Here is a 21,087-nt window from a genome sequence, read left to right as displayed (position 1 = left end):
GTTAAAACATACACAAAACTTAAAACAATTCAAAGAATTTAAAAGTCAAAACAGATTAAAACCTAAAAATTTAAAAAGCTGAAAATGCTTGAGTGAAGAGGTGGGCTTTCAAATGCTTTTTAAAGATTGCCAGAGATAGGGAGGATCGTGTTTCAGTAGGGAGCGCATTCCGCAATCTCGGGGCAGCAACCAAGAAGGCCGGTCCCCATATGGCACCAGCCGAGCTGGTTGCAACTGGAGATGGACGTCTCTAGGTCTGTCTCTTCCTCCTTTTTAAACTCTTTCTCCTTTTCCTATCTCTTTTTCCTTTTTAAACTCTTTCTTATCATCCAGCCTGAGGAAGAATTCTGCATAACTCTAAAACTTGCATGCCGCATTGTGAGTATTGGCTGGTCCTAATAAAGATGTTATTTTATTGTCCCTGTCAATTTTATTCTAATGGACCAACACGTCCAGGCTTAATTTGTGCTGGAGTTCACCAGAGCTCAGAGCCAGAATCTGTTTTCAACACCAGCGTTAACCCTGAAACATAAAATTAGAGCAGAACAAACTACCTCTGAGCAGGTGCTGTCTCTGCTACCCACCGAGTTTTCTCCCACAGCAGGGATTAGGAGGAAGGGCTTCAGTTCAGAGGAGGATGTTATCAAACATATCACAGCCCCTGCATCTCTTTTTCTAGAATTAAGCCACGAACACAACTACATCTTTCTTATTTCTATTACAATGATTTTAAGTCAAGTTGATGATTTAAGAGAATATGCTTTGTGGCACACATGGGCTTGATCATTCATCTTTAGGAACAGCGATTAAACTGATTGTGCACATGGTCTCTTTCATATGCATCACTCTCCATGATGTGCTGACTTGCAGCTGATTATGTGAATGACTCCCACTGAAAAGTCTTGCATCTGAAGTGATGTAAGGTGCGATAAATCTCTGGCTCCAGTGTTTGATCTGTGGTGGCTGTATCGCATATGCAAGTCAGCTTTTGATGTTGTAGTCATCATGGAAAACATGATGCATATGTGAACATCCTCTTTATTGCTGCCTCCAGCATAAGTCTGAAACCAGGTCCCTAGATTGGGGGTGGGGGGGAGGGACGCTTTCCCATTACCATGTCTTTCCCTCCAATTTCTGATATTATCTCTCCCTTCTCTACTGGTTTCGAGCTGCTCCAGTGCCAATCTAAAAGTACGAGAACAAGAACTCCAAAAGGAAGAACCTTGCAATATATGATTTTGTGTCCTTCCCCCATGTAGGTTGTGCCTCTGAGCCTGTGAGCCCTGCAGTCTGCTGTATGGACTTGGGCAATTGGCACAAGATGCACACCGCTATCATGTGGCTTCTTCCACTCATAGACCAGTCCTTGGGGGAAGGTAATTGCAGATCATTTTCCTTCCACATAGTGCTGCTAGACACTCAGGCCTTCGTTTCTTTATTCTTCCAGTATGAGATTCCACTTCACAGCAGGCAGAGCTGGAGCTGGGAGTAGCAAGTGGGTCCTTAATTCTCCTAGAACAATGAGCTAATGAGAAGAACCACGTGCAAGCCTCTTCTTGTACTTGCCATCATTTGGTGCATATTAAGCTTCCTGCCTGCGAACACCAATAGCTCCTACAGCGTCCACCTGCCTGCTGAAAGGGCTGTTCTGCAAAGTGCCTGAGCTCTTCACTTAGTTCACTTTAGGGAAATTTATTTCCTGCTGGGTAATTTGCTTTTGTCCAGGCACCTGGAGCCAGCTGTGAAAAGCCATGTTGTTATGGGGCCTCTATGAGCACTTAGATGGTGCACCATGTTGAGAAGTGCCTCCGTACAAACCTCAGCTATATACTGTATCTGCACAGAAGGATAAGGGAGAGTGTGTCTGTCTTCCTGCAGGAATCAGATGCCCTCGGGTGGCACATCTGATCACAACAGTTCACATATACAAGGGGTTTCAGTCATCACTCACTAGTCCAGTTCCCCAGCAATCTAAAGGACTGAGGAGGGTAGGATTGTAGTACCAGCACAGGTTGTTTAGTGTGCTTGAAATGGCTTGCTGAAAAGATAGCAGCTTTTTAGGCTCCAATCCTATACACAGTGACTTACAGAGTAGCAAGTCCCACTGGACAAAGTGGTGGCTTCATTCTGAATGAACATGTCTAAGGGCTTTATTAGAGGGATTGTGTACAGCTCACTAAGGTCCATATTAATAATACAGCCCCTTCAGTCCATCCAGCTGAATGTTCAGCTGTGCCCTTTTTGCAACCTAAAAGCCCTTGACCCACTTTATTTGGGGAAAATCCAGAATACAGCTCTGCAGTCAGCCAAATGGCCATCAGGATGTGCAACCATGAGGCTGTCATTGGCCTAGATCCCTCCCTTGTAAAATTAGTTCCATATGTGCATAGAATCAGATGCAGGCTTTGGTGGAAACATGCCCAAGACAAAGACATCATGGTTTATAAGCAGGAAGTATGCAACCAGCCAAGACTGATGTGAGGCATTCAGATCAGGCAACAGGCTCAAGGGAAAGCTTCATGTAGGTTGTAGGACAAGCAGAAACAAGGGGCCAAAAGCAGGTAGACACAGCAAATCCAGGTAATTGGCAATCACTGTGAAATGCCAAGTTGCTTTGGGAAAAACCATTGGCCATTCAACAAAGAGCTTCTTCCAATTCCCTTTTGTCGGGGCTGCTGAGTGGCTGATGCCAATGGGGCCCAGGCGGCTAGGTCTATCCTCTTATAGAGGAATTAGGGACCTTGGAATGAAGAATCCTCAAAACCTGTGGTCTTAACTGCTACTTGTAGTGTTTCTAGTGAATCCATTCCTTGATCCAGGCCAGCTCTTGAACAATGTTTTACATTAGTTACAGCAAAGTCCAGTCCTAAACTGGAGGCAGGGCAGATAGAGAACAAGCCAGAGAACAGAATGTTTTGCTGTGCTAAAGGACTAAAAGACTTTCTTCATTAAATTCTTAATGGTGTTGCCTGATCTTTGTGTGTTACAACCCTTCATTCTCTGGATTCTACGTCACTATAGATCAGTTCTTTATGACTTAGGCTGACCAGTGGCACAAGTTCTATCAGTGGTAATTACTTGGCTTGACAAACCTGTGCTTTACCATGATTCTCTAGACTACGTTTCTCACCTGTGACTTATTGAACAACTGTGAGTGAAAGCTAATCTACCTGGCCACCACCTAATGAGGAGTCCTGCTCCATGGAGGGAGCTGTAGTCTGAACCAAGCCAGCGTGACAGAGATGCATCTTCAGCACGTGGGCACATGTGCCTTGCCAGCTGCTTGGCGCATCAGTGTTGCTAAGTAAGAAGACATTTTAACATGTTGATTAATGCCCTGACTCTCGATAAGTAATTAGAATTAATGTGGGATATCAAATCAGGAAATCAGGCATTATTAGGAGGAATTAGCAATTTATTTTCATTTTACGCCTGGTTCATCCCAATTCCAGATACGACAAGAAGTTGGCAAGATCTAAAGATCTTCTCTAGCAGATAAAAAGCAAGTAAAATATGGGGAACTTGAGGACAATAAAAACAGTAAGAGAAGCCCCCACCTTGAAACCCACTGAATGGGGGGTGTTCTTGCATGCATGAAGACCTTGCTAGGTGCAAATGTCTTATCTGGGAAGATGTGAGTGCACAGGGATGGGGTTGTAGCTCAGTGGCAAAGCTGAGGTCCAAAAAGGTCCCAGATTCAATCCTTGGCATCTCCAGGTAGGGCTGGGAAAGATTCCCATCTTGGAGAGCCTCTGTCAGTCAATGCAGAGGTGCAGCTAGGGAATTGTACCACCTGGACCTAATGGCCTTACAGGGCCCCCTCCCTCCACACACAGACACACACCCCAAAGTCTTACCTGCATCATGCCAATTCAAACACAACATGGAACATTTATCAACAACAACTTCTAGCAACCATTTTGAGAAGAACATGTGGCTCTGTATGCCAGCTGAAAATCTATAGCATAGGTTTCCTGCTTTTCCACCAGCTACATAGTCTTTAGAGCACCTTAACAATTATTAAATAAACACATAACACAATAAAAATCAGTGATGTATGTTGCCATGCTAGCTGGGGATAAGCAAGAACTTTTTATTCCCTTCTGCCTGTAGCCCTTTGCTATGCTGTTATCCAAACTTTATCTCATACCTAGAACTACTACTACTACTACTACTACTACTACTACTACTACTACTGATAGTTCTATACCTATACCACTCTTCAACCAAAGTTTACATAGAAAAATAAATAATACATAAATAAGATGTGCCCCCTGTCCCCAAAGGGGGCTCACAATCACAATCTAAAAAGAAACATAAGGCAGATACCAGCAACAGTCAATAGAGGGATGCTGTGCTGAGGCTGAATAGGGCTAATTGCTCTCCCCCTGCAAAATATATGAGAATCATCACTTTTAAAGGTGTCTCTTTGCTCAGTTAGCAGGATACTTAGAAAGGAGTTCTCCCTGTGCTTCACTTGCACAGCAACTTCCCATGTTTCTGATTCAGTGACTAATTCTCACTTTTCTAGTTTAGAGCTTCTTGACCATTCAGAAACCAAGGGAGATCATGGAGAAAATGCACAAGGAAACACACAGCCCCAATGCCAAGCATTTACACACCTTCTGGAGCACTCAGAAACCAAGATAACCTGGGGGAGATGCAGAAGAAAGCACACAGGCAACATGCCATGGGGCACCTAGAAGAAAGCTTTTAGAGTTAAACAAAGTAAATACTGCCCCCTGGCCCCATTTACTTTGACGATTCCTCTTTGCCATCCCATTTCCTCTTCTTCTTCCTCCTCCTCCTCCTCTGCCACCACTGCCTGCTGCCCACTCCTTCCTCCTTCTTCTTCCTAGCTCTTGCCATGGCCAGAGCAGGAGAACTGGCTCTCTCACACAAGCAAGAGAGACGATTCTCCTGCTGGCCGTGGCAAGAGACTATTGGAAATGGTGACGGGTGCGCATGCACCCTGATGTCACCATCAAGGTGCATGAGTGCCTGTCATGGTCAAGGTGCATGCACACCCATCGCCATTTTCAGTAGGCTCATGCCAGGGCCAGCAGGAGAATCTGTTTTCTCACTTGCAAGAGAGAGCCAATCCTCCTGCTCTGGCCATGGTAAGAGCAGGGGTGACAGGCCATGGCAAGAGCAGGGGGGGCCGGGCCGGAAGAAAGGCGGGAGTGGAGGGGCAGGAAGTAGTGGGTTGGTGCCCCCCATGTGTTCCAGCGGGGGGAGAAGATTGCTGGTGCCACTGGCAGGGCCCCCATGAGAGCGGGCACACTGACTTAGTAATGGCACCTCTGATTCAATGTAGACAGTACTAAGCTAGATGGACCAATAGTCTGACTTGGTATTGGGCAGCTTCCTATATTCCTATGAAATAGTGCCCATATGTTTATAAGCACATGAAAGGGATTAGTGTAGCACTGTAGTTAAGGACATGGGCTTGGACCTGGGAATCCCCAGATTATATATCATCTCAGCTATGAACACACACTGAGAGGCCTTAGGCAGGTCAACCAGCATGTTCATGGCTGAGATGATATTTGAACTGGGAATTCACAGCTCTTCTTAACTGCAATGCTACACTAATTCCTTTGATGTGTTTATAAGCATTTGGAAGCTGTCATGCATTCATGTCATCTAGTAATTCTCAGATAGGACATTTGCATCTGATTTAAAGTCTTAATGCACGCAATGAACACCCCTATACAGTGGGTTTCAAGGTGCAGGCTTAAGGCAAGTCACCCAGATTGTAATATAGTGAAAATAATGCTGGCCTGTCTGCGTCCTTGGGGAAAGTTTTAGATAAATGCTTAGCAGGGCTGTAAAACAGAATCTCATGCAATGCTCACCATTATAATGTATGTCTCCCCCATCCACTCTGCTGATGCTTCTAGGGATGTTCTTAGGGATCAGAATCAACATTCCATTGCCTATGAATGGCCCCAAGGGCCATCTTTCAAATCACTAAGTGGACATTTAAGTATCAAAAATGCCCACAGTGCACATTCTGAAGCTCTAGGCCAATCTGGTGGACTTCTTCTCATTAGTAAGCAGTTTATGGGCTGAAAGGGGGTTCAGATGTAGAGATCTTCCATTCCTGAGGATAGAAACATTACCCCTTTGGGCTGATTGTCAACAGCGCCTCTGAAATGCTGAGCGGGAGAATATTTTTAAACTTTTGTTTAAAAGTCTGGATAAAAGCTACAAGTTAGAACCCCAAGAAAATAATTATGGGTAAGCAAACCTCATGTCCTGGCCAGCTCACTAATGCATGGCTCCCTACCTTCACCCTGCAGGAATGTCATGAAATAGGAGGGTACAGTCTTCCCATTTAAGGAAAGAGAGTGCATAAATAGTCCCTTCAGGAGAACAAACGTTGTGTGAACCCGCCCAGATGAAAGTGGCTCTTCAATCACATGCACAGACAAAACATGGTCATTCTCTACAGCCTATTGATCATGTCTAAGAATGAACCTTAATCGTTCAGCTCCTGCTCAATAAATCATAGGTGCAATTAAAAGTTTCGTTTACACTGACTAATTGCTCCTAAGCCTGGAATGTGTTAAGGTTTTAATCTGCTCAGTGCTGGCACAAAGTGTACGTGCAGGATCCCCAGATGTGATAAAAGGAATAACAGGGATGGAAATGCAGTGGTGGAGACCAGGGGCATAGCAAGGTTGTAGTGGGCCCAGAGACAAGATTTTTAAAAGCCCCCCCCCTGAAGTTCAGCTCATGAAGTAAAGAAATCTTAATGAGGCTGAACAAAAAGCACAGTTAAATTTTTATATATATAACCTATGTGCCACAATAGAACATCATCCTAAATTATTTTTTTAAAGGTTTTGTAACTTGTGGAAGATGCAAGTCATTTAATGGTACTAGAGAAAGACATGCTGTTCTGGTAGCTCCAGGTTTTAACACTCACATCAATTTTGAATACAACTGAAGGAAGCCCCGGCGGGTGCACAGCTGGGGAAGTCAGCCATGTGACTTGCCTCTGGGGGCCCCCCCAAGGCAGTGGGCCCCCAGACAACTGTCTCCCCTAACTCTATTATAGTTACGCCCCTAGTGGAGACACAGCTTATCTTCACCTTACAGAGGGCTAGCCCTGTTTGTCCACTGAAGCAGAAACATGAGAGACTTGGGGCACCTTAAATATTAACTTATTTATTATTGCATAAACTTCTGTGGGTTACAGTCCACTTCATCTGATGAAGTTCATTTGCATCTGATAACAGTGGCTGGCATATTGTGGAAAGCTCCTCAAAGTAGTCCCATTGAAATCACTTAACTTGCCCTTGTTAGTTAGGAATTGCCTAACTATGAGTAATTTTCCTCAGTATGTTAGCCATGGTCTGTAGTCCACAAAAGCTTGTGCTACACTAGATTTGTTAGTCTTTCAGGTGCCACAAGACTTGTCTTTATCCCACTTTAGTGTTGTCTTGTATGTGTTATACATGTTATGCAAAGACCAGATCTATGCAGATGAAGGTCTATCTTTATGGGCAAAAAAATATGCATGGGAAAGCCAAGGGGGAAAGTACTTTGAAAAAATAAAATAAAAGGAGAGTAAGGGTGATAGTGCAAAACAACACATCTTTCTCCACAACTGTTTCTTCACCCAGATGGGTAGCTGCCACATTCCTAATCCTCACTCCCACTAAACAACCCCCCCCCAAAAAAAAAACCCCCACACAACAAAAAACCAAACACCTCTGTAGAAGAGGGCAAAGACACAGCTGCCTAGATGAGTAATGTGCAACCAGCCATTGCTCAGATACTCTGGAAATGATGGAATGGCTGGTCCAAAATAATTAGGCCAAGGAGCTTCATTAGCACTATTTTCAGAGCATAACTGTTGCCTCAGTTCACTTGCCTTTGGTTCCCAACTAACTTCCTACTGCATCCATGTGGTGTTTTTAAGACGCCCAGAAGTTATTCCCTGCAGCCCACTGATTGATATTGGTTGGTATCCAGATTAAAACTGCATACATTAAAAAACATTTTGTGTGTGCAGTGGAAGAGAAGCAATTTGGGCCTATCTCCCCTTCCTTTTAGAGCCCACTGTGCCTTCCAAAAATATATCCCTGAGGGTCCCACAACTGCAGTGGACTGCAGTGGGAGGGGGAGATCAGCAAAAATCACCCCTCACCATTGCACACAAGGAATGTTTTTGGGCATGCACAGTGTTAGTCTGGATGTCAGCCATTGTCTCTAAATGGGGATGGGAGGACCACTGTACCATTTCTGAACATTGTTGAAAGATAGACCTTGGGTCAGCCTCTACAACCCAGACATTCAAGTAGTAAAGGATCCACCTGTTCTCTAGATCCTTGTCTGACTTGGCTGCTTGAAGGAGGCAATGGTTAGATCACTCCTAAAGAAGCCTTCCCTGGACCCCTTAGCAACGGATAGTTACAGGCCAATCTCAAATCTCCCTTGGTTGGGCAAGGTGATTGAGAGGGTGGTGGCTGACCAGCTCCAGGCAGTTTTGGAGGAAACTGATTATCTAGACCCATTTCAAACTGGCTTTAGAGCTGGCTATGGGGTTGAGACAGCCTTGGTCGACCTGATGGATGACCTTTACTGGGGAACCGACAGAGGGAGTGTGACTCTTTTGGTTCTTCTGGATCTCTTGGCAGTGTTCGATACCATCAACCATGGTATCCTTCTAGATCACCTGGAGGAGTTAGAGATCGGGGCACTGCTTTGCAGTCCTATCTCTCGGATAGAATCCAGATGGTGGAGCTTGGTGACAGTTGCTCCTCAAAATGGAAGCTGTTATATGGAGTCCCTCAGGGCTCCATTCTGTTACCAATGCTTTTCAATATCTATATGAAGCCGCTGGGTGAGGTCATCAGGAGATTTGGGTGTTACCAGTATGCTGATGACACCCAAATCTACTTCTCCTTTTCATCTTCAGGAGATGGCACTCATTCTCTAAATGCCTGCCTACAGGCAGTAATGGGCTGGATGAGGGATAACAATTTGAAACTGAAGCCAAGCAAGACGGAGGTGCTCATTGTAGGGGCTTAGAATCTGAGGTGTGAGTTAGATCTTCCTGTGCTGGATGGGGTTACACTCCCCCAGAAGGATCAGGTGAGCAGCTTGGGAGTATTCCTAGACCCAGGCCTCACCCTGGTATATCAGGTGGAGGCTATGGCCTGGAGTGCTTTCTATAAGCTGTGGCTGATTTGACAGCTGCGCCCATTCCTTGAAGAAGATGACCTCAAAACTGTGGTGCATCAGTTGGTAACCTCCAGGCTTGACTATTGCAATGCGCTCTATGTGGGGCTGCCTTTGTACGTAGTTCGGAAACTTCAATTAGTTCAAAGTGAGGTAGCCATATTGGTCTCTGGGGCAACCCAGAGAGATCATATTATGCCTATCTTGAAACAGTTACACTGGCTGCCAATATGTTTCCGGGCAAAATACAAAGTGCTGGTTATTACCTTTAAAGCCCTGAATGGCTTAGGTCCAAGTTATCTTAGAGAGTGCCTTCTTCTGCACGATCCCCACCGCATGTTAAGGCCATCTGAGGAGGTCCATCTCCAGTTACCACCGGTTCATCTGGTGGCAACTCAGAGGCGGGCCTTCTCTGTAGCTGCTCCTGGTCTGTGGAATGCACTCCCAGCAGAAATCCATAATTTGAGTTCATTACTGTCTTTCAGGGGAATCCTTAAAAACTATCTCTTTGGCCTGACCTTCCAGGGTTTTTAAACTATTGTAAACTGTTTTAAATTGTTTTAATTGGTTGCTCTGGTTTTCCAGGTTTTTTAGCTGTTTGAATGTTTAAATTGGCTTTATTCTGTTTTTATAGTTTTGATTTTAATTGTTAACTGGTTTTAATTGTTTTTATCCTGTTGTAAACCTCCCTGAGCCATTTTGGAAGGGCGGTATATAAATCAAATGAATGAATGAATGAATGAATGAATGAAGCTTTTCTTGAACTGTATCACTTCAGGTGTGTTACAGTCCAAATGCTCCACATGGGGGAAAATACTATTCCCCGCATGTAGAAAATTTGGGTGTCTGGGAGAGTGTCCAGCCCAGCCTTCTTCCTGACATGCTATTTTTCTACATGCAGGGCAGTTTTCTTGTGACAGATCATTCAAATACGCCATTCTGTAGCTGCAATCAAAAGCAATACTGTCCATGAAATGCTTTCCCACTTGATTCTGCTGATTGTATGAACCAGCTCCTTGAAAACCTCTCTGCACTTGCACAAATTCAGGTGTCATCAGATGGACAATCAGACACTTGCAGTAAGTCTGTACTGTTCTTGCCCTATCTCATCTGCATAGCAGATGGAGACCACTGAAGTGACAGTAAGGGAGGGATCACCATTGGAGGAATGATATTTATGGCAGATTCCCTTGGCTGAATCATTCCACTATTAAGAGGGAATGGGGTTCTCATGCTTCTGCTGCAGCCACATTGTTTGTAGGGTAAGCAAGGGAATTCAAACATATCTGAAGTTCCTATCCAGAAAACCATTACTGTTTTGATTACCAATGTTAGAGACTGATGAGAATGATAGGACTATAGAGGCAGAAAAAGACCTGCCTCAAGGATAAATTCTAATCCAACCACTCAAAATACTAAGATGTGTGATCAGATCCAGGCAGTGACAGCTCAAGACTCCCGTGTGCCTGAGGTAGGGTGCCAAATGCTGCCCACCTTTTGCAAACCCTCCTCCCGCTCTTTCTGCTTTATTTTAAAGCAGGGGCGAGAGAAAGTCTTGGTGCCTTACTGGCATCCCAGTAATCTGCTGCCTGAGGTGACTGCTTCACCTTGCCTCATGGAAGGCTTCAGTTTGCGTGCATCCAGGAAAGATCTGATCATCCTGTCTGCTCTTTAAGGCTTCCACAAAATGATAATGTAAACCTGGCTTGTCTTACCACATGTACAGTTAGGAAGCCCCTACGGCAGGCCAGCTCAATTTAGGGCCCCCAGCTGTTTTTGAACTACAAATCCCATAATCCCCAGCCACAGTGGCCAATAGCCAGGGATTATGGGGATTGTAGGCCAACATCTTCAGGAGGGCCAAATTTAGCAGCCTTGCCCTACGGCATATCCATCCTGTTTCTACAAATAAAGTGCATGGCTTATCATCCCATGTCATCCCATATCCCTGCTCAATGACTCCGCCTTTTATTTAAGGTGCCCTTTTAGATATTTGAAAACTGCTGTCATGTCAGATTGCCTCTGAATACCAGTTGCAGGGGAGCAACAACAGGAGAGGGGGCATGCCTTCATCTGTTGCCTGTGGGCTTCCCAGAGGCATCTGGTGTGCCACTGTGTGAAACAAGATGCTGGACTAGATAGGCCTTGGGCCTGATCCACCAGAGATGTTCTTATTGTTTTTGTTATTATCTTGAATAGATTAAAAACCTGAAAATTAAAAACAAAACACAGACATTAGGGAACACAGCCAACATTTCTGTTATTAAATAATTTATTATACATAAGCATAGCATCAGGAATACGCAACTCTATATCAAATATTAAAGCAATTAAATGGCATATTAGCCAAAGCCACAGTACAATTCATATATTGCATAATTCTACTAAATGCATAATTCCCACCCACCCCCAAAAAATTTAATACAAAATTTCCATATACAGGCTTGAACTCATATCATAACTGAACAGCTATCAACTTGGCTATTTCCATTACAATTTAATCCTCAGACCTTCATGGTACTTCTCCAACTGTCCATCATCTCTAGAACTCTCCTGCTAGCATTGAACTCTAAGGGCCAAACTAAATGTGATGGACCATTATTAAGGCAAATAGGCTGGTGTACGATCTATTAGTAAGGGAAATATTTACTATCAATTAAGCATATTATTGATATTAATAGAGTATGAATAATAGCACACATAGGTGAGAGATTAGCTTGGCTTGAGCATGGCTGCTGAACTTTAAAAGAGCAATCTAACCTCTGAACTATAATTTCAGATCTCTGCAAAAGGTCAGAGCCCTATTTCCTACAGCTATAGTTCCTTTTTCCACACAAGATCAAGTTCCATGGTCCTGATCAAGTTCATCTTATAACAAAAGATCTAAGTTCATAACTTCTAGATCAACTCTCAACTTTCAGTTGCTCCATCAATAGTATCAAACTAGGTGTGTTAAGGAAGCATACAGCCCACCACAAAAGCAATATTCATCTACATCTTTGCTCATCTACATTCTCTGCTCGGGTACAGAAAGTGAAAACCCACAATTGGCGAACACGTATTAGGTGATATGAAAGGTCAAGGAATAAGGGAAAGCTTAAGGAATAAGGGTTCTAGTCAATCAATTTTCCGATAAACAAGAAAAAGTCAAGGGTAACATGTTCTAAGAGTTTCATTGTGAATAAATGGGTATAAGAATGATGAAGCAAGAATGGGAGGTGTTGCCAGTTCTGTAGAGAAATCTCTGCGCTAACTCTCCAAGGCCTGATCACCTAACTAGCTGAAATGATTGTATTTTGATTGTATTAATCAGTGGTAAGCATAATAAAGTACTTTTATATTGTTAATTGAATATTTGTGCCTAGACATTTTTCTGTGGGTCAACAAGATTGCTCTTCTGCTGAGTATAATGGCAATGCCCCAGTAGAGGATAGTGAATGTTTCAAAAAGGGTAACAAAAATGTCTTACATCGGTTTGAGTAAATAGCGGCTTTATTATGTTTACCACTGATTAATACAATCAAGAATACAATTAGTCAAGATGAATACAATCACTTCAGTTCAGCTAGTTAGGTGACCAGGCCTTGTAGAGTTGGTTGGAGCGATTCAGACCAAATTCAGACTGAACTGCAGGTATGTGAACCAGTTCAGTCGAACCAATTGGCTGGGCCAGTCGGTTCAATGAACTAGCTCAAAGCAATTTGAAGCAGTTCGCAATTGAACCGCTTGAACTGGTCCGGTTCACATTGGTCCGGTTCATGATTGAACTTGTCCATGCACACCCCTGGCAGAGATATCAGGGCTTTAACCTTTCCCTCCACCATGGTCCCAATCCAGATGCCACCCCCCCACACACACACACACATACACTATTTAACAAGGAAAAAACCTCCCATTGGTGCCAGCACATCTCAAAATGAAGAACTCAAAGGAATATCTGTAATGAGTTCTTTTTCTTCTCCAGAATCAAGTTGATCAAAAAAAGTCTTTAACACAAATGACTTGATTTGAGGGGGCGAGGGGGGGCGTGTCAGCTTCAAAAAGAAAAACCTACCTACAACCAACTGGCTTTCTTCTCCTAAATCTGAAGTAATCAATTTTAATGGCCTCCTCTTACAAAGATGCAATAACTTCAAGGGAACAGCCATGCAGTGTTCCCTCTAAGGCATGTGCATGTGTGGATGCTCAGAAGGTTTTTGGTGTCTGCTCAGTTAATTTTAGATGCCGGTCAGGTTGAATGAGGAAGGGTTCATTCACGTGTGCATTCTGAATGCACACGTGCACACACTGCCTTGATACTGCCGCCCATAACAAAACTCATTCCTCACAGAGATAAAAGGGAACACTGCAGCCATGGTAGTTTGTTGCAGCAAAAACAACAGAGACAGCACCTTAAAAACTCACACATTTATTTCAGCATTAGCTTTTGTGGACAGATCTGCTTATAACTGAGCAGGACAGTAGTATGTAATTAGATCAGATTTTTTACCAGAACACTCTGGTATTCAGTTAATGTTCTCCGTTTTAGATCATAACCCCATTTCCGAACCATCCATTGAACAGACATTATACCCCAGGCTATCCTTTATTTTCAGTTGTTTGATTGTATAACTCCAATGGCAGCCTAACCAGCCCCTCATACAGTCTAAAGCACTAGCACAAAGCTTTTCCAGAGAAAAACTAAATTGAACATTAAATTGTACATCATCAGCCATTCATATGTTTTATTTCACTGGGGACAATATTGCATTTCTCCTTCTCCAAAAGGCAATGTCTTTCTTTTTTTGAAATGAGAATCTCTCAAGTGAAAACCTCCAACAGACTTAGATTAAATAAGTCCTATTCCAACCAGTAGAGGGCAGCAATATGCATCCTAGAATGGATCCAACATGCTCCTCCATTTTCTCCCACACATTCTCGGGCAGAGAAAATTGGGAGTGCAATTCTGCAATGAAGGGAGCTGAGAAACAGGCTACTGGCAAGCATCGCAGAAGCCCCCTTGAAATGAAATTTCAGATGGTTCAAACAAGCTGAGTAGTGGCCCATCGTGTACGGAGAAATGAAAGGGTGGTGCTCTGGCCTCACCCTACCATACTGCCCCTAATAGTCCTGCATAAGCACATGGGACTAGAACATCCAAACCAGCCACTAACTGTGTGATTTAAACCACAGTTTAAATTGTCTGAACTGGCCTTCTGTCATGACTAGTGTTGATCCTAAAAATACATAGCTGAGGCAGCAAGAATGGGAGGGATTGACATTTTCAGGGGGTGGACTCAGACAATTCTAAACCTTTTATGGGAGCAACCTACTTCTGGTTGGTAGGGATAAGTATCCTTTCCCCTCTTTTTAAAAGAAATATTTTAAGCTATACCTGTGTGTCTCTCCCCCCGCCCCGCCACCCACCACTTTATGTTGTGTCTTTGCAGGCGGCAGCAGCACAAGTAGCACTGGAAGCCCTAGACCTCACCCTAAGTTTGCCATTGAGTCGGTGTTGACTCCTGGTGACCACAGAGCCCTGTGGTTGTCTTTGGTAGAATACAGGAGAGGTTTACCATTGCCTCCTCCCATGCAGTGTGAGATGATGCCTTTCAGCACCTTCCTAAATCGCTGCTGCCCAATATAGGTGTTTCCCATAGTCTGGGAAACATGCCAGCCGGGATTCAAACCATCAACCTCTCACTCGCTAGGCAAGTCATTTCCCTGCTGTACCATTAGGTGGCTAGACCTCACCCTAGTGGTTGGTTAAAAAGGACTTCCTTTCATGCTAGCCTTCCACTCCTGATTGCAGCTTTCATGGCTGCTTTTGATAAAGATAAGAGAATGTCAGATTAAAACTGTACACAACTCTGATTATAGTTGTGACCCGAGACACTATGTAGGATATTTGGCTTCAAAGCTGCTTTGACTATATGCAACCCAATTTGACCTGAATTGAATTGCTGGGGGACAGGGGCCTAACTACTATTAGGCAAGGGGAGGCAGCTGCCTGAGGGCCCCCATGCCTCGAGGGGGCCCCCCAGAGGCAAGTCACATGACTATATGTTGTGAAGTGTGTGTGTATATCAGCAAGGGGCCCGTTTTAAAATTTTGTCTCTGGGCCCACTCCAGCCTTGTTACGCCCCTGCTGGGGGACTTGGGTCCAGTCAGACTAAATCATATCTACTTTGCTTCAGGATACTTCTGCTGCTTCAGCAGTCCTCCCACTAATCTCCTTCCCTCAGCACCTTTACTTACTGGCAGGTGATGGACACTGTGGCAGCAGCAAATTCAGTTTGCAAATGAATGCCAGAAGAGGTTTTTATTTCCACTTCCTGAAGTTCTGGGGAAAGTGCAAAGTCTTTGATCATTATAGTTTTTTCCAGAGCTGTGACCGTTGCCACAGCCCCAGAAAAGACTACAGTTCCCCATAGACCGCCGGAAGGGGATGTAAAAAAAACAAAACTCTCTTCCAAAAGTCTTTTTCAAATTGAAATTGTGTCACCACAGCTGCACCTAACTCCTGCCCATAAGTAAAGTGGTTACATAAGAACATTAGAAAAGCCCTGCTGGATCAGTCCCAAGGCCTATCTGGTCCAGCATCCTGTTTCACACAGTAGCCCACCAAATGCCTCTGGGAAGCCCACAAGCAAGATGTGAGGGCATGGCCTCTTTCCTGCTGTTGCTCCCGTACAATGGTATTAGAAGGAATCCTGCTTCTGAGGCTGGAGGTGGCCTATAGCCACCAGACTAGTAGCCATTGATAGACCTGTCCTCCATGAATTTGTCTAAGCCTCTTTTAAAGCCATCCAACCTAGTGGCCACCACCACAGCCCGTGGCCATAGCTTAATTGTGTGCTGTGTGAAAAAGTACTTCATTTTCTCACTTCTAAATGTCCCGGCCTTCAATTTCATGGGATGACCCCTGGGGGAGAAAAAATTCTCTCTTTCTACTCCATGCATAATTTTAAACATCTTTATCATGTCTCCTCATAGTAGCCTTTTTTTCCAAATGAAAGAGCCCCAGATGCTGTAGCCTTGCCCCATAAGCAAGGTGCTCCAGACTCCTTATCATCTTGGTTGCCCTCTTTTATACCTTTTCCAGTTCTAAAATGTCCTTCTTAAAATACAGTGACCAGAACTGTATGCAGTACTCCAAATGTTGCAGCACCATAGATTTTTATAAGGGCATTATAATACTAGCATTTTTATTTTCAATCCCCTTCTTAATGATCTCCAGCATGAAATTTGCCTTTTTCACTGCTGCCGTTTACTGAGTTGACACTTTCAATGAGTTGCCCACCGCAAATCCAAGATCTCTCTCCTGATCAGTCACCAACAGCACAGATCCCATCAGCGTATATGTGAAGTTGGGGGGGGGGGTTGCCCCAGTATGCATCACTTTACACCAGAGGTGTAACTATAGGGGGGCGGGGGGGCACGTGCCCCGGGCGCCATCTTTTCTGGTCACATGGGGGGCGCCGCCATGACAAAAAAATTTCTTTTAATTTTTTTTTTAAAAATTGTTAATACAAATGTTTCCTGCTCAGTGCAGCAGCGCTGCAGCAGTCAAGGGAGCGCGTCGGCGCCCCCTCCCCCATGAGCAGTCCCTTCCGCGCTGCCCACGCCCCCCCCATTGCTTTGCTGGCGCCTGGCGGCCAGTCAGTGGCCTGGCTTGGTGGCGGCGGCGGGTGCTTGTGAGGAAAAACCTAAGTATAATGTAGTATGTTGAGGGGGGCGGGGGGGGCGCCATTTCAGTGCTTGCCCCGGGCGCCGTTTTCCCTAGTTACGCCTCTGCTTTACACTGCTTACATTGAACCACATTTGCCATTTTGTCGTCCACTATCCCAGTTTGGAGAGATCCTTTTGGAGCTCCTCACAATTTCTTTTGGATTTCACTACCCTAAATAGTTTAGTGTCATCTGCAAATGTGGCCACATCCCTGGTTGTAAATGATACTAATTGACACTAAACCTTTAGATCATTTAGATCATTTTTAGATGACACTAAACTTTCAGATCATTTATGAACAAGTTAAAGAATAAGTTATACAGTACATCTGTACTGGTCGCAGTAGAGATCCCTGGGGGACCCCATTTCTTACTTCCCTCCATTGTGAAAACTGTCCATTTATTCCTACCCTCTGTTTCCTGTCCTTCAACCAATTACCAATCCACACATGAACTTGTCCCCTTATCCCACGACTGCTCAGTTTACTCAATAGCCTTTGGTGTGGAACTTTGTCAAAAGCTTTTTGGAAGTCCAAGTATACTATGTCAAACAGATTACCTTTCTCCTCCACATGCCTGTTGACATTCTCAAAGAACTCCAAAAGCTTAGTGAGGCAAGACTTGTCATTGCAGAAGCCATGCTGGTTCTCTTTTAGCAAGGAGCCCATTCTTCTTTGTGTTTAACAATTTTGTCCTTAATTTTGTCCATCAATTTACCCAGCATAGAAGTTAAGCTAACTGGCCTGTAATTTCCTATATCCTCCCGGATCCCTTATTATTATTTGTTTGTTTGATTTATATTTTTGAAAATTGGAGTTACATTAGCTACTTTCCAGTCCTCTGGTACAGAACCTGATCGTAGGGACAAGTTAGATATTTTTGCTAGGAGAGCAGCAATTTCACATGTGAGTTCCTTGAGAACTCTTGCATGGATGCCATCTGACCCTGGTGATTTGTTAATTTTTAGTTTCTCAAGGCAATTTAGAATATCTCCTCTCATCACCACAAATTGGCCCAGTTCTTCAGCCTCCAAACCCAAGAAGTTCAGTTTCGGAGAGGGTATATGGTCAGTATCCTCCACCATGAAGACAGACACAAAGAACTCATTCAGCTTCTCTGCAATCTCCATATCCTCCTTAATAATCCCTTTATTAGGGGAGGAGGTTGGGGGAGGAGGCTGAAATGGGCCAAAGTGGTTTAGCCCAAATTGAATGGCTTCACCAATCCTAAATCCTGAACTGAATCACAGGTGACTCTGAAGCGGCCCCCATATTGAATTGGGGCTGATTCACACAGCTCTAGTAATTAGAAGGAAAGAAAAATCAGGATTTATCTGCTATAGCTCAGTAAGTGATATGAATATTCAACAAATGTGTCCAGAGCCACCTTTGCAGCTCTGTGGATCTACAGCTGCTTCCTGTCATTAGTTTGCAGAGCAGAGATCTGTAGACTGAAGAGGCATGAGCAATCTGCCTGGTACTCCTGTAACAAGTGTCTCCCAATTGCCAACAATTAAGTGCGACAACAATGGAGGTAGAGAAGGCCTGTTGGCATGGAACCCATAGGCCAGTGGCTGGTAAGACACAAGTCTATTTGGCTTGAAGAAGGAACCAAATGACCCTGTACCTGCTATTGGATGGGGCCATAGCTCATTAGTAGTTCAGATGAACTGATGAGCTGATTCAGTATAAGGCAGTGTCATATGTTTAGCCAAAGTACTCACACCCAGCACGCTGTTCCTTGCTTATTGTCCAGCAAACCATTTCTTCAGGAGCCTCTCAATTATGATGGCAGGAGACCTTTCCAGTTAATGACAGGGAAGGAAACTTTGGTTGTCCCAGCAACCACCTACTTGGTTCCCCCATCTTCCCCCTCATTTTTTAATCACTCTAGGTAGCAACAGGCACAGGGATGTCATCCAAAAGTCAATGAATCACACATTATAGACACCATTTAACATGTTTGCAACCTTTTGTGAAATGATTCATTTCTTTTAGTATTTCAAATTGCATCATGATTCTGAGGCTTTCCAAATGGATTTCATGTCCAACCCCAGGTCTGCAACTTAGAAAACAAGAACAAAAGAACAACCCTGCTGGACAGGCCAGCCCAAGGCCTATCTAGTCTAGCATCCTGTTTCACACAGTGGCCCACCAGATGCCTCTGAGAAGCCACAGGCAAGAGATGAGGGCATGCCCTCTCTCCTGCTGTTATCTCCCTGCAACTGGTATTAGAGGCATCTTGCCTCTGAGGCTGGAGGTGGCCTTTAGCCACTAGATTAGTAGTCATTGATAGACCTGTCCTCCATGAATTTGTCCAAGCACCTTTTAAAACCATCCAAGCAAGTAGCCATCACCACATCCCATGGCAAAGAAAGTACTTCCTTTTGTCAGTCCTAAATTTCCTGACCTTCAGTTTCATGGGCTGACTCCTAGTTCTAGTGTTGTGAGAGAAGGGGGAAAAATTCACTCTATCTAAATAATTTTATACACCTCTATCATGTCTCCCCATAGACGCTTCTTTTCCAAACGAAAGAGCGTCAGATGCTGTAGCCTTGCCTCATAAGCAAGGTGCTCCCGGCCCCTGATCATCTTGGTTGCCCTCTTCTGCACCTTTCCCAGTTCTACAATGTCCTTCTTAAGATACAGTGACCAGAACTGTATGCAGTATTCCAAATGTGGCCACACCATAGATTTGTATAAGGTTATAATAATATTAGCATTTTTATTTTCAATCCGTTTCTAATGGGAGATGGGCAACCCTTTTAATTCTCTTGGATCTCTCAGTGGCTTTCAGTACCATTGACCATGGTATCCTTTTGGATAGGCTGGCTGAGTTGGGTGTGGGAGGCACTGCTTGGAGGTCGTTCCACTCCTACCTTGAGGCCTGTTCCCAAAAGGTGGTTCTGGGGGGGGTTACTGATCAACCCCTTAGCAGTTGTGCTTTCCACAGGGTTCCATTTTCCCCCCATGCTGTTTAACAGTTACATGAAATTGCTGGGGAAGGTCATCCAGTGATTTGGCCTGAGATATCATCAGTATTCAGATGACACTCAGTATATCCCTCTTTTTCATCAGATGCAGGTGAGGCGTTGACTACCCTGAATCAGTGCCTGGATGCAGTAATGGACTGGATGAGGGTGAACAAGCTGAGATTCAGTCCAGGCAAGACAGAAGTACTGCTGGTCTTTGGTTCCTCTGCCCAGGTGAATGATGTTCAACCTGATCTAGATGGGGTTGCACTCCCCCTGAAGGTCCAGGTTCACAGTTTGGGGGTGCTCATTGATCCAGCACTGTCACTAGCGGTACAAGTGGCCTCTGTGACTGAGAGTGCTTTTTATCAGCTTCGGCCTTACCTGGTCAGAGAAAGCTCGGCCATAGTTACTCATGCTCTGGTAACCTCTCATTTAGATTACTGCAATGTTTTGTACGTGGGGCTGCCTTTGAAAACAGTCCAGAAACTGCAGTTGGTACAAAATAGGGCTGCAAGATTATTAACTGGGACTGGAGGTTTTGAGCACATTACGCTAGTGCTTCATCAGCTGCAATGGCTCCCAGTCCATTTCCGGGTACAAACACAGGTCCCTGGATGTAGTTGGACTACAAATCCCATCATCCCCAGCCACACTGTCTTTTGACTGGGAGTGATGGGATTTGTAGTCCAGCAACATCTGGGCACCTGTTTGAGAATCCCTGCCATAATGTATCTTTAAAGAACGATGGAGTCTTAGCCCATGGTAACGGACAAATTTTGTATGCAAAATGTCCCAGGTATCTCCAGGTAAAGGTAAAGTGCGCCGTCAAGTTGATTTCGACTCCTGGTGCCCACAGAGCCCTGTAGTTGTCTTTAGTAGAATACAGGAGGGGATTACCATTGCCTCCCCCTGCACAGTATGAGATGATGCCTTTCAGCATCTTCCTATATCGCTGCTGCCCGATATAGGTGTTTCCCATAGTCTGGGAAACATACCAGCAAGGATTTGAACCAGCAACCTTCTGCTTGTTAGTCAAGCATTTCCCCACTGTGCCACTTAAGGAAGGGCTGCAAAATACCCCTGTCTGAAACACTGGGGAGTCACAGTCAGTCATGTAGACAACACTGAGCTAGCTCAGAGGTGGGCAAACTTGGCCCTCCAGCTGTTGTTGAACTACACAATTACAACTACACAGTGTGGATGGGGATG

The sequence above is a fragment of the Hemicordylus capensis genome, chromosome 1 (assembly GCF_027244095.1).
Source record: "Hemicordylus capensis ecotype Gifberg chromosome 1, rHemCap1.1.pri, whole genome shotgun sequence".
Lineage (NCBI taxonomy): Eukaryota > Metazoa > Chordata > Lepidosauria > Squamata > Cordylidae > Hemicordylus > Hemicordylus capensis.
Note: the sequence above shows the minus strand (reverse complement) of the source record.